Here is a 12248-nt window from a genome sequence, read left to right on the forward strand (position 1 = left end):
ATGTGAAAGAATTGGGTCTTAAATGTGAAAGGGCTGACTCTTCCTGTGACTGCTGATTGAACCTTAGAAACTATTAAAAACAAACACAGTGCATGAGATTGTAAATGTTTCTCAGAACTGAGACATAGGTAGGAGGAAAGGAATTATGATACCACTTCAAGTGGTTAGTTCAGTCATTTAACTTGTATTTTATATAACCCAGAATATTCTATCGGTAGAAATAAATACTAGCAGCAGAGGAAAACCACCCATGTTTAAATTTTGACTTCATAAATCTTGATTGATTTCAAAGTCAGATATTTTTATGCAGTCTATTTGAGGTCTCCACTCAAATTCTACAGCTAGTAACTCTTTGTTTAATTTCTTTGGACTACCTCAACTCATTAAAATGGGAGAAAAAAACCCTCTCATAGGCACATAGGAAAAACACCCTTTGGTGCTCAGTGATCCTTCTAAAAATCTTGCTTGCTTTGTTTAGTAACCATGGTTTGGATAAAATATTTTAAATTCTTATGTAATTCTTATTCTGCAAAATTCTTCTGAACAAATAAGAAAAACATAACAGAACTTCGAAAGGGAAATCTTTGGGGACAGGGAAGGGTGGTATTAAAATAAAAAGTGCTTTTTATTCAATAACTGTTCACAAAAGCTTAAGTTGCATGAATGTCTGGGAATCCTGGACTCCCTGCTCCCACTCGGCTCTACTTTCCAATTGGGAACACAAAACGGTAGCAGCCACAGTGGAGTTGAGATATAAAGACCCATTCAATCTATGAAGGGAGTATAGAAAAACCACGAGAGCCCAGGGACTTCCTAGGCAGAGAGGTGTCTCCTGTGGAAGTCTGGAGCTGCTATGCTTCTGGAGTCCCCAGTCATGGAGTTAGAACAGGACAAGTAGGAGTCATGCACCTTAAAAATCCCAAATGTCCAGTTTTGAGACAGTGTGAATGGCTGCAGCACTCAGACAGACTGCGGCAGAGCCATGATCCCTGGTTGGGTGGATGCCCTGGCAGGAAGACAACCTTTGTGTTTTATTGGAAGTTTGTTGAAAGAAATGCCCTTCTGCATAATATTTCAGTGTCAGTACAGTGATGTCATCCTTTGAAAAGTTGTTGTGATAGAAAAATCCTAACTGTATTAAGTGAGTTTATCTCAGCCTTTGTAATAATTGGTGGTGACATTTCATTTTCACATAGGTCACGGTAATTTTTACCAAAAGTCACCCCCTTAGAAGGACATGGCCAACAAGTGATTTCGGATTCAGCCCCCTGCTGTTGGTGTCTTCTCCACAAAGATTTTCACCAGTGTTGCCTGGGCCTCCCTCCTTTGGCCATGGCAACTCACCATGCCTGGAAGGGTGACAGTGGGGCTTTGGCTCATCAGGTCTTCCAAATCCTGCTTTTTGCCAGCTCTTGAACATCTCTTCTTCCCCAAAAGCATGGAATGCATAATTGATACTTTGTGACCAAACATATGGCCTATTAGTGAATGTCTATGCTCTACTCAGACCATCTACCAGTTCTCAGACAAGATTTTTCCTTTCCTTTTTCTTCAGTGGAGGATCTAACAGCTTGTTTCTTTCCTCAGAAGTTTAATCGCAGAGAACTCAACCTAGCCCTAACTGATGGAAGGGAATTTGTATCCCTTCATACTTGTAGGAATACCCCCCAAACATTTTTCCCCTTTAATTCCCACTCACCATATGACCTGGAGACCATGTCTGCCTTGAGAGGGAACGAAGGACACACTGTTTCAGTCAGCATGATCTGTGGCAGGGAATAAATAGTACTGTGCATATTAAACAGTAACTAGGACAAAATTGATACAAGCAACACATGGTGGTTCTCTCCATCCTTGTAGTGTTTCTGCTTAGATCACTGGCCTGATGATAGTTTGGAGTTAAAACTCTTCAGGAATGTATCTGAGCACAAGAGAACCCGACTGGTGCTTTCCTGAGCAAGCTGTTTAGGTTCTTCTAGAGTGGGAAGTGAACACTGCTGTCAGGTGGGGATTGACTGCATCAATTTTAAAGCAACTATTTTGGGACAGGAAAAACTGTCCTATGGGCATGTCTAATCCTTCCCATTGCATTTTGGGGACCCCGTATGTTAGCTTGGACCAGCCACCTAGTTTTTGGATGGGTCAAAAGGAGGGATATGTCTCAGCACCATGGCACTAAAAGTTTTCTTGGCACACCTCACACCTACTGACAGGAAATGTTGGGGTTCCTGTCTGAAATCTAAAAATGCAGTGACGCATCATTTTTCTTCTCAGGGTCATGTTCGAGGTTGTGGTTACTCCTGTGCTCAGATATATGTAAGTTTAGTGCTGAAGGACCTCTTTCTTCATAGATGCTTCCCTGAGATGGGAGCTGGAGATCCTGCATTTTTTCTTTATTGGGAATAATGTAACACCATGACAGTGTGCTTGCCATGTAACCTCACTGAATCATAGTGGGCAGAGCTTCAATGCAACCCTACCTTTACCTTTTCCTCTGTCTGTCCAAGGTGACTTGAAACACGAAACTTCCCATTGACATTAGGCAGTTGGGACAGGCTTGGGGAGTTCATTACAACAGAATCAATGATGAAAATGGGGCATTACAGTGCTTGGTGCTATAAAAATCTAGATCCTGTGCATGTAGACCATGCAATCACATAAACCTTGGCCCCAGTGGGCACTGAAGTTATCCCTGTCTGAAAGTACTTGTTAGAAGAGGATCCCACCAGCTTCAGCAGCCTTGGATGTATCTGCAGTATCAGCACCATGTGGTTTCACATAATAAAACAAAAATACTGTGTGGCTGATGTTCAGAAATCTTCCGCAGGACACCTGGCAGCTTCATGATAACGTGCACAGAACTGTGTGCCTCTGGCCCCTGCAGCAGCCTGTTACCTCTGTGCAGTCTTCTGTTTTCCAGCCTGGTCTCTTTCTTCCCTGGACTGTTAAGAGTCACATATTAGTCAAGGCGGGACAATGAGCAGCTGTCAGTCTTTTTCATTCTGTCCTCCCTCCCACATTTTCCCCAAATTTGTATTTTTAGCACCTGTCCTCTCCATTGAGTTAAATCTGTAATTCACCATCTGTGTATACACATGTGTGGAGGGATGCAAGTCATTTTGAATCAGTCACCATAGTGAGCAGAAAATTGGCAGCAATGAGACCTTGTCATTAAAAATGGCCTTTCACTGTAATTTTTATAATAAGCTCTGAATTATATATGAAGTAGCTGTTATAACTATAGAAAAACAAATTATTTCTGCATATCCATCTTGCATCCATTAGGCTTTCTGATGTTCCATTTAATAAATGGACATTTCCCCAGGAGTCTGCCTGTTACCTCCTTCTCTTGGCGTCAGGAATGCAGAATTCACACGGCGCCAAAAAGTTCTGGAAATCTGGATTAGTAAAATATGTAGAGAAACTAGTTCTTTCCCTGCATACAGACAAAATCCCCTTTGAAACAAGAACTCAGCAATAAACATTAATTCTGGACCCCAACTGTGTCTTGGCACCTCACATCACCTCCCTTCATGCAACTTGATTCAGCCTTACATGATTTCCCTCTCCTGCCACCCCACACTGCAGTTTTATCCATCAGCAAAAGAGAACTCAGTGGTGGGATTGCCCCACATTACTGCGGCTGGTATGGTGATGGCAGTGCAAAACAGCCCACAGGGGTGATACCTACGCTGCTGCTGTCTGAGTGTGTCGGACAGATTTAAAAGGAACTTGGATGTATAAAAACACCACCCTGGTTTTTCTTCATTGTTTTCTAGTAAAAGAAACATTCTCAAGGAATAATAAGCAAATATGGTATTTTCAAGTCGGTTACATATTGTGGACAAATTTTCACACAATTTCCTGCAATCATAACTGTTAAAACATCTCTGGTTTGAATTGCTTCTTGAAAAATTTAAGCCCAATCAATTCACTGTGCTACATTTTCAAACTGCTGTACATCTTTCCAAGCACTTCTGACAACAGTGCCATAAATATGAATAAAGGAAAGTAGTCTGCAGAGCCTCTTAACTCATGACAGAGCCATGCACCAGGCTTTCCTTGCCTTGCATACCAATACAACCCTCCTTGTAATCAGATCCTGGTTTTCCCCACCAGGGACTGATGCTGATGAGCCTTTTTATAACATTAATGTCATTACTCACCTTCATTCCTTTGTGCAAGCTATTGCAAATAAATAGTCCATACATACCACAGAAGAAAACATATTTCTAGGAATAGTGCTAAAAACAAGTTCTTTGCATGTGACCCCTTCACACAAAGACAAGAGCATTACAAAAATGTCCTGGCTATTTCATCACAGAGCTGAGTGTATCAGGAAGATCTGCTAATAAGAGCTTGAAGGCCTGGACTGTCTTCTCATAAATTTACTGGGAGATTGGCAGGGTGGAAAATACTGTTCCATTAATGGTTCTCTGCTAAATTTACTATGGACTGATTTCATTGTCAGATGACCTGGCCGTATAGAACAAAATACATACATGGTTAGATAGTTGGAAAAATATCAAATTACTAAAATCATGACAGTATCTGTATACAGAATTATTTATTGGTGTAATTATGAGAAAATGTGATTTATTTTTGTTTAACTGAAGCACAGCACACATCCCAGAGTGCAGAGCTACAGCCATCAGCTGATAGCAAAATACTTACGGCATCAGAAGTGCTATATAACTGTATTCTTGCTATAGCAGTAGAAGTTGTATAACGTTGTGTGCAAGTGTGTAGACAAGCCCTATAAGGACTCTTTTGCCAGCTCTATTCTCATATGGATGACATTACAGACATTTATATCAAGAGCAAGTGAATATATGATTTGTCAAGTCAGAACAGCAGAAATTTGTTTTCTCTTTGATCTTGCCAATTAATGCCACAGTGACCCTGGAAGATAGAGACCACCAGAAAATCAGGCTTCATGTCCTCTTTTACATCAGATGCTACTTTAAAATTCCTTTTAGTCTTTTAATTCTAGTCTGTGGTCCCAATTATTTAATTCAGAGGGCTGACTTTCAAAGCATCAACCCTCCTATTAAGATTCAGGGAGAATCAGGCTCTTGACAACTCTCATTTGAGAGCCTAAATGAAAATGAGGCATTTCTATCTTCCCTACTGCTACCAGAAAAACGTGCTTGTCACTTCAGAAAATCAGATTACTTCTAGTCAGAAAGACTTTTCCCTTTCAGTGGAACAAATATGCTTAAAACCAGAAGTCTAGACACCAAGACTTAAAAATTATGGCCTTTTGTCTCATCCTAGGAGCCATGGCACTCTAGAGCACCAAACAGGGATGTCTGCAGGGAGGCTGTCACTTTAGAAATGGTGTTTAGCGGTCTGGGTGCAGATGACAGATTGGGGAATCACTGCAGTCATTGTAATTAAGGTGACAGTCTCCTACAAGGAGACATACTACTGTAAAAAGTTACAGGAAGGCTCATTTGGAAAATTAATTTGTAGAGAGATCAGAAACTTTGGGCTAACAAAATTAATTTTCAGGAAAAACAAAAGAACGGTTTTGTAGAAGGAGACAGAACAAGCTGTTGGTTATTCAGATCATCAGTCATCAGTCCACAATGCACAATTTCGGATTAGAAAGCGCACTGTTATTAAGCTCAGTCTAATGCTTATGCATATGCTAAACAAGACACCAGGAAGAGTAATGATAAATCATGAAGCCATTAAATTCATGAGAATTAAATTTGGGAGGAGTTGGAAAAGCGAAATGGATGAGAAGTGCAGATTATTTTAAGTCATCTCACGGACAAAAATGATGATGGGTTTTCAGGAGAAACAATCCAAGTTGCATTGATTAAAAAGTATTCCAGTGTGTGACTCTTTGGCCCTCCTGTAGCATCCACGTGGATGTAATGTGCTTTAGGGCACACTGAAGGCTGAGCATCAGGTTCCCTGCAGTTAACAAGACTCTGACTGTATTGCATGGCTCCTGCCCAAATTTTGGGAGGCTGGTGGGACCAGCAATGGGGTACCAATCCCTTTTACCCAGAAGTCAGAATCAGGAACAGGTAAGGAACAACTTACGTGTGCTTCTCAGAGACTCAATTTTGTAACACATGCTACTTTTTCAGGTAGTTCTCCAGCTGAGATATTCTAGGACGGGGGAGTTAGTTCACACATAACCAGCACCTGCATTTGCAGCCTATAATGTCCTGTGTTTTCCAAGTAAATTAGTACATTCCTATAACACCAATGGAGGGAAAAAGGAGCTTTTGGAACAAATTTTGTATGCTGAAATGCAAAAATCCAAGTCAGGTGAATCAGATCTCCCTGGAGGTCTTCAAAGGCTTTCACATCTCCTCACTGATTATGTGAGAAAGGTGTTCATTTACTTTAGGAGCTTTGGTTCATTAAACAACTGAAATTTATGAGAGGTTGGTGCCTGGATTGGGCAGATAGCTGCTGCTCAGCCCATGGCTGCTGTTTTTCTCTCTAGAAAGGCTCATCTATTAGCAGAAGCAGTCTTTGCTGGCTGTTGCCCACCTTTCTGCTCACCTTGCTATCAAGAATTTATCATGATCAGTGATGCCTACATAGCACTGAAGTGAGGAGGGGGAAGCAGTTTTTCTGTTCAGCTAGGAGGACAGCAGACTGCAATATTTTGCTTGCTGCCCAGTATAAGGAGAGTTTCTTATTTGCATCAGTGTTTTTAGCCAATATTTGTCAAAATCAATAGCCCCCCCCCTTCTGTGCTCCCCTTTCCCTGTCTTCTTGTATGAACAATGAAATTTCCCTCTTGATCAAATGCATTTGTGAAATGTATTGTTTCCCATAAAACCTCTCCAACTATCGCACAAAAAAAAGCAGAGCTCATGAGCCAAAACACATTTTGCCAAACCTCATTACTTGGCCAGGGAAAGGTGAATGGGAAAGCATATTCTTCTTAACGAAAAACACCAAAATAATTTTTGAAAGTATCAATTTTTCCTCTGATAGGTCTGCCCACCATATCACTGACCCTGCACTAAGTATCAATAAACACCATTTTCACAGCTCAGGAACTTCTCTGAAGTGCAGACATTAAATTTCCCTACACATTTTTAACCTAATGACTAAAAAGAAATGAGAGGGAATAGTTTTTTGGTTGTTTTTTTTTTGTTTGTTTGTTTGTTTTTTTTTTATCTTGCTGCAGTTACACTCATCATTCCAGATAAACAGTACCTTTTGCTATCATTGTATCAATAACACTCTGGAATGAGAAAGCAAAAAATACAACGATGAAATTTATTTATGCAGTTTAATTGTGCATCCTTACTTCTCAAAAATAAATAACCAGAAATTTTGACAGAAATTCTGAAAAAATCTCAGAGAAGTCTGCATACTTGTATTAATCCATGTTTCACATGTAATTTTCCTAAAAAAACACAACCCTGGCAAATGTAGAAATGATTAGGTAGACAGCTACCAGGCTATTCAGTGTCTTGCAGAAAGATCAGGTGGGTGCTTTGGTCCACAGTACACACCAGAAAATCCAACCACATTACTGGGAAGTGGATTATGAGTTTTGAAACAAATTATTTCAGACTCGCTGTAGAATCAGCAGTGTCTTGAAGATCATAATAAAATATCAGCTCTCCATTAAGGTCTGTCGAAAGCAATCTGGTCTAAGCAGGTGCCTCAAGAAAAGGCACTGTGAAATACTTTGCCAAACTGAGCGGACTAAAGCGAATGCCCAGATCACGTTTCACTCAGTCAGGCTCTCAAGTGCTCATCTTAAGTGGGAAGGATTTCTACACACTTCTGGTTTGGGAGGGACCTGTGTTCATCACTGATTTGGGTGGGTTAGGGTCAGGCAGGTGCTGTTTTCTGTTCCCACTGTGCTCTAAACAAAGACTCAGGGAGCGCAGTGGACCAGTCTTCTAAGTTCCAGCAGTGGGATGACTGTGTATGAGAATTAAATAAATTTATACTGCTTCTGAGATGGCCTCATAGTTGAAGGTACAAAAAGAACCTATTTGGCACAGTCTTTCATTTCGAATGGTCTGGATTTATCTGAAATTTCAACAGCTGACAGAGGAAGTAAGCATGTGCCTCATGTTTTAAGTCAGAAAATGACTCTAGGTGGCTAAACAAAGGTACCTAGTACAGTTTTGGTACTTCAGGTATCCTACCCACCTTCCCGCTGTCATTCCAGAGGATCCTGGGTCTCCTGCAGCATATCTTCCAACCCTGTGTGAATGTTTCAGCTAGTTTAAGGCATCTCAAATAGTATTAAAGCCTTTGTTTAAGCAGTGAAATCCCAGCCTCCCCTGCCAGCGGTAACACATACGCACATACACAACGCTTCCATGATTAAAGCAGTATGTCATTAATTAAAACCAGGTCACAAACAGCAACTCAACCATGTTTTGCTCAGTCTTGGAATGGTTGTTTATTCCAAAGTCATGAAGCTTCCTGCAAAGTAAATACCTTGAGAGTACAGTGCCGTAATTACATGATGAATAAATGTATGGTGCTTTATCAAATACAATAAGAGACATAAACTTGCATTAGGGCATCCTGCTAATATAACAGAACGTAAAAGTAACATCTGAACAGCAACAGAACTCAGCAGCCAAACAATTTACTTGTCAGGATTGCCATTAAGATAAAACAGCTAATACCGTCTCGTATTTTTGGAAGGAAGCATCCTTTCTATACTGCAACCAGGATTCTGCAATTTAACTAAATTTTGAAATAAAGGACTATTTGCCAGGCAAATCCATAAAACTCCTTTCGGGTGTGAATGTCTCCATTTTACAGGTAGGCAAAAAGAGTATGGGATTTTAGAAAGAAGCTTAATGCAGCTGGGTATCAAGACCTCAGTGAACTTGAATTCTTCACGTTACTCTGAAAATCCTAAACAGTGACTGATTTGTAGGTGAACTGTGAGACCATGGGATAAAGCCCAGGATTTCTCCCTACATGATCCCTTTTTTAGCCAATGGTTTTCACCTACCACCATAACATTGTATAATTAATAAATGGACACTATGGGAAAAGATTTCTGCACATGACTCAGGAAAAAGAGAAGAAAAAAACCCCCAGAGGACTCAGGAAAAAGAGAGAAGAAAAAAGCCCCCAGCTTTTATGATCAGTTTTCTAGCTCTGCCTTATTATACATCTAAATGGTAAAAGTTTTGCTTTATTTTATGGGAACTAGCAGAGTTGAAAAGCTTATTGCTTACCCTTTGCAGGTTTACGAGGCATGCAGTTACAAGAGTGACCTTCCAGACAGTGTAACATAGTTCCTCTGTTGTGTTGGGGGGCAGCAAGCTGAAGCTACAAAATGGGCTGTTTCATGTGACAAGAGTATGACTTGTTATGGGCACTAACACAAACTAAGTACTATTCTTTTTCTTAAAGTCAAGCCTGGGGGGAAAAATTAAAAATTAAGTTCAGGACCAAATTTTGCTTTCTGTTCCACTTGGAAACTAAGCAGTCATTTCTCTTCAAAAAAACTGTACCACATCCTGATCTATAAAACCATAAGAACAGATTGAAATTACATTAATGTAAACAGGCATCTCTGAAAAGAACATTGAGTGCTCTAAATTGTGGACATTTATGCTACTACTTTCCAAAACAGTTATCTTGTATATTGTACAGAGATAAAAAAGTAAATGCCGCCTTCCTTTTTAATACATGAGTTTTATTTCAGCTCTATTGGAAAAAAATATATAATTACAGAATTGCAAATTCAGAACAAATTTTCTGGCCTCTTTCTTTTGGGACAAGAAAGAGTGAGAGAAGAATGTGGTGACCAGTGAAGAAGTCAAGACCTGCAACTACAAAAACGACAGGGCATTCATTTTTTCTATCACATTATACGTGTCAACCAGAAATAACTACTTCCAATGCTTATTTCTTAAAAGAAAAATTAGAAAGTTGAACTGAGTTTATTGTTTTTTCCAAATTTTTCCAAACAATTTCATCTGTCTTACTTCCTGAGACTGGATTTTTTTTTTTTCCCTGTCTGTGTAGCACTCTGTTTCAAAGAAGTCCTTTATCTAGTGGGATCACAGGCTAAGGTCTTTGCAGGACACCCACACTTGTACCAGCGTGCCCCCTTCTTGGATATATATCATATCAAACTCTCATATGGCTTATGAGCCCCAAATAACTATCCAAAGTGAGAAAAATGGATAATTTGTTTTCTTCCTTTCCAAGATAACTCCTAACTCTATATCCTCATCACCTCCGAAACCACTTTGAGATAACATAAGCTGTGGCTAAAGGAGGCAAAATGCCCGTCATGCTCCCTGCCCACGGGACACACAGCTCTCTCATGAGAGGGCTGCTGTATGTCCCAGGAATCCATCGAGTCCCCTGCGGCCCTCAACTGCTGGGCTCAAGCTATGGAACAATCCCAGTCTAGATCTGCTGCAGACATCACCTTGAAGGTTCAGATGACAGTGTAGACATTATCCTAGAGAGATGGTTTGCTTTAAAAGGAAGATATTCACTTGTCAAAGCTCAGACTGTAGTAGTATTGCTTAGTTTGAAGAGTACTTTTCACTAATGAAGGTTGGAAAGAAAAAAAAAAACCAAAACACAACAACCCAAGAATGCTTTGTCATTAGAAAAAAACAAACAAACAAACAAACAAACTTCCAGCTGGTTTCCACTCTTCTTCTAAGCATCTTGAAAGAATTTTTTTTAAAACATACATGTTTTGGACCTGCTAACATTTCCAAGTAAAAAGATGTTGGGGCTTTTTTGTTCTGATTTTTTGTTCTGAAATGAAAATATATAAACAATGTAAAATCACAGAATGTGAAAAAAAAAACCCAAACCCATATGCACATTATGGAACAATATAGCTGGCCCAGTCAAAATATCTTTTTGGACATCAGTTTGAGGAAAAATTTCACAATCATGACTTTTCTCCTCAACTATCGCAGACCAAGGGAACCATTTCTTACCCAAGTGTACTTCATAAAAATTGCTCTTTCAATTGAGAGAAGGAACACAGGGAGAGAAAAACTCAGTGGGGTTAAGGGTTTCACAACCTGGCACTTATGGGCTAAGGCTACTTGTTTCAGAAAGAGCTAATTAATAACCTCTGAGCTTCATCAACATATGGGTCCAGGAAAAGAGTCTTGGTCACATCTGAACCTCAGTGAAAGCTCTGCCCTTCTGCAGCTTCGGTGCCTCCTTCTCAAAGATGCAGAGCTGAACATATGTGTTGGGAGTTGTCTGCTTAACAGCACAATCCTTCTTCTTTCCCTTTATAAACAATGAGTTCTCAAGCTCCCTGAAGCAAAGAAACCAGGTGAGGAAATATTTAATCAGTGAAAGGAGGAATTTCAATGTAGTTGATAAACTAGGGGCTGTATGGAAGTAGAGAACGTAATTGAAAAAAAGCAACCATTTCATCACTGCCCGCTGTCCTGAAATGCCTATGTGCAAAGCAGAAACATGACTTAATTTCAGTGATGGCCACAAACAATCTGACTTTGACAAAACCAAATCCCTGATTCTCATTCAGAAGATGGTGTAATCTTTGATATTATAAACTTTCCCCATTTTCTGCAAAGCTATCCTTGCAACACTGCCCCTTATCTCATTCTAAAAAGCATCTCCAGGTCTAGGATGCTGCCATCCCTCACTTTCTTAAAGCTAATCAAAGTGACTACAAGATCCCCATTGGTTTGTGTACATTAGGAGTGTTATAAAGGCTGGTGTATGCTATGAATAAAATTGAGGACTTCTGCATTTCCCAAAGTGGTATTTTCCTGAGTTAAGGGAAGCATAGGGTGGGAGAAGCCTCTTGACACAATGTGTGCTATGGAGGGAGACAGCAGAAAAAGAGGACTATGTGACACGTGGATGAGGCTGTTTCCAGTGATCCAAAGGTTAGAGCACATCTCCAGATAGAGGCTGAAGGTATACATAGAGGAAGAGATGGATCTGCAAGCTCAGCTCCCACTAATATTCCATGACGGGGGAATAGACTGATATTAATGAGAGCGCCAATGCATCCAGCTCCAACAGTGATACTTCACTACAAGGTGGAGACCCTTTGCCAAGTTGCATCTCAGCCACATTTTTAAGCTCTGCCTGGGGACATTCTGTTTTTCTCAAAAAGTGTTTATCAAACAGTTACAAGTGCTTATGCAATCAAAAAGAATAATGTCACAGATGAATCTACACATTCCTATCAAATATTTTTAATAGTTATTTATATTGTTCTGACACAATAAAGAAAAAACACAGCACTTGTACCTTCTCCA

Source organism: Athene cunicularia (assembly GCF_003259725.1).
Source record: "Athene cunicularia isolate RWA chromosome 1 unlocalized genomic scaffold, athCun1 chr1_part1, whole genome shotgun sequence".
NCBI lineage: Eukaryota > Metazoa > Chordata > Aves > Strigiformes > Strigidae > Athene > Athene cunicularia.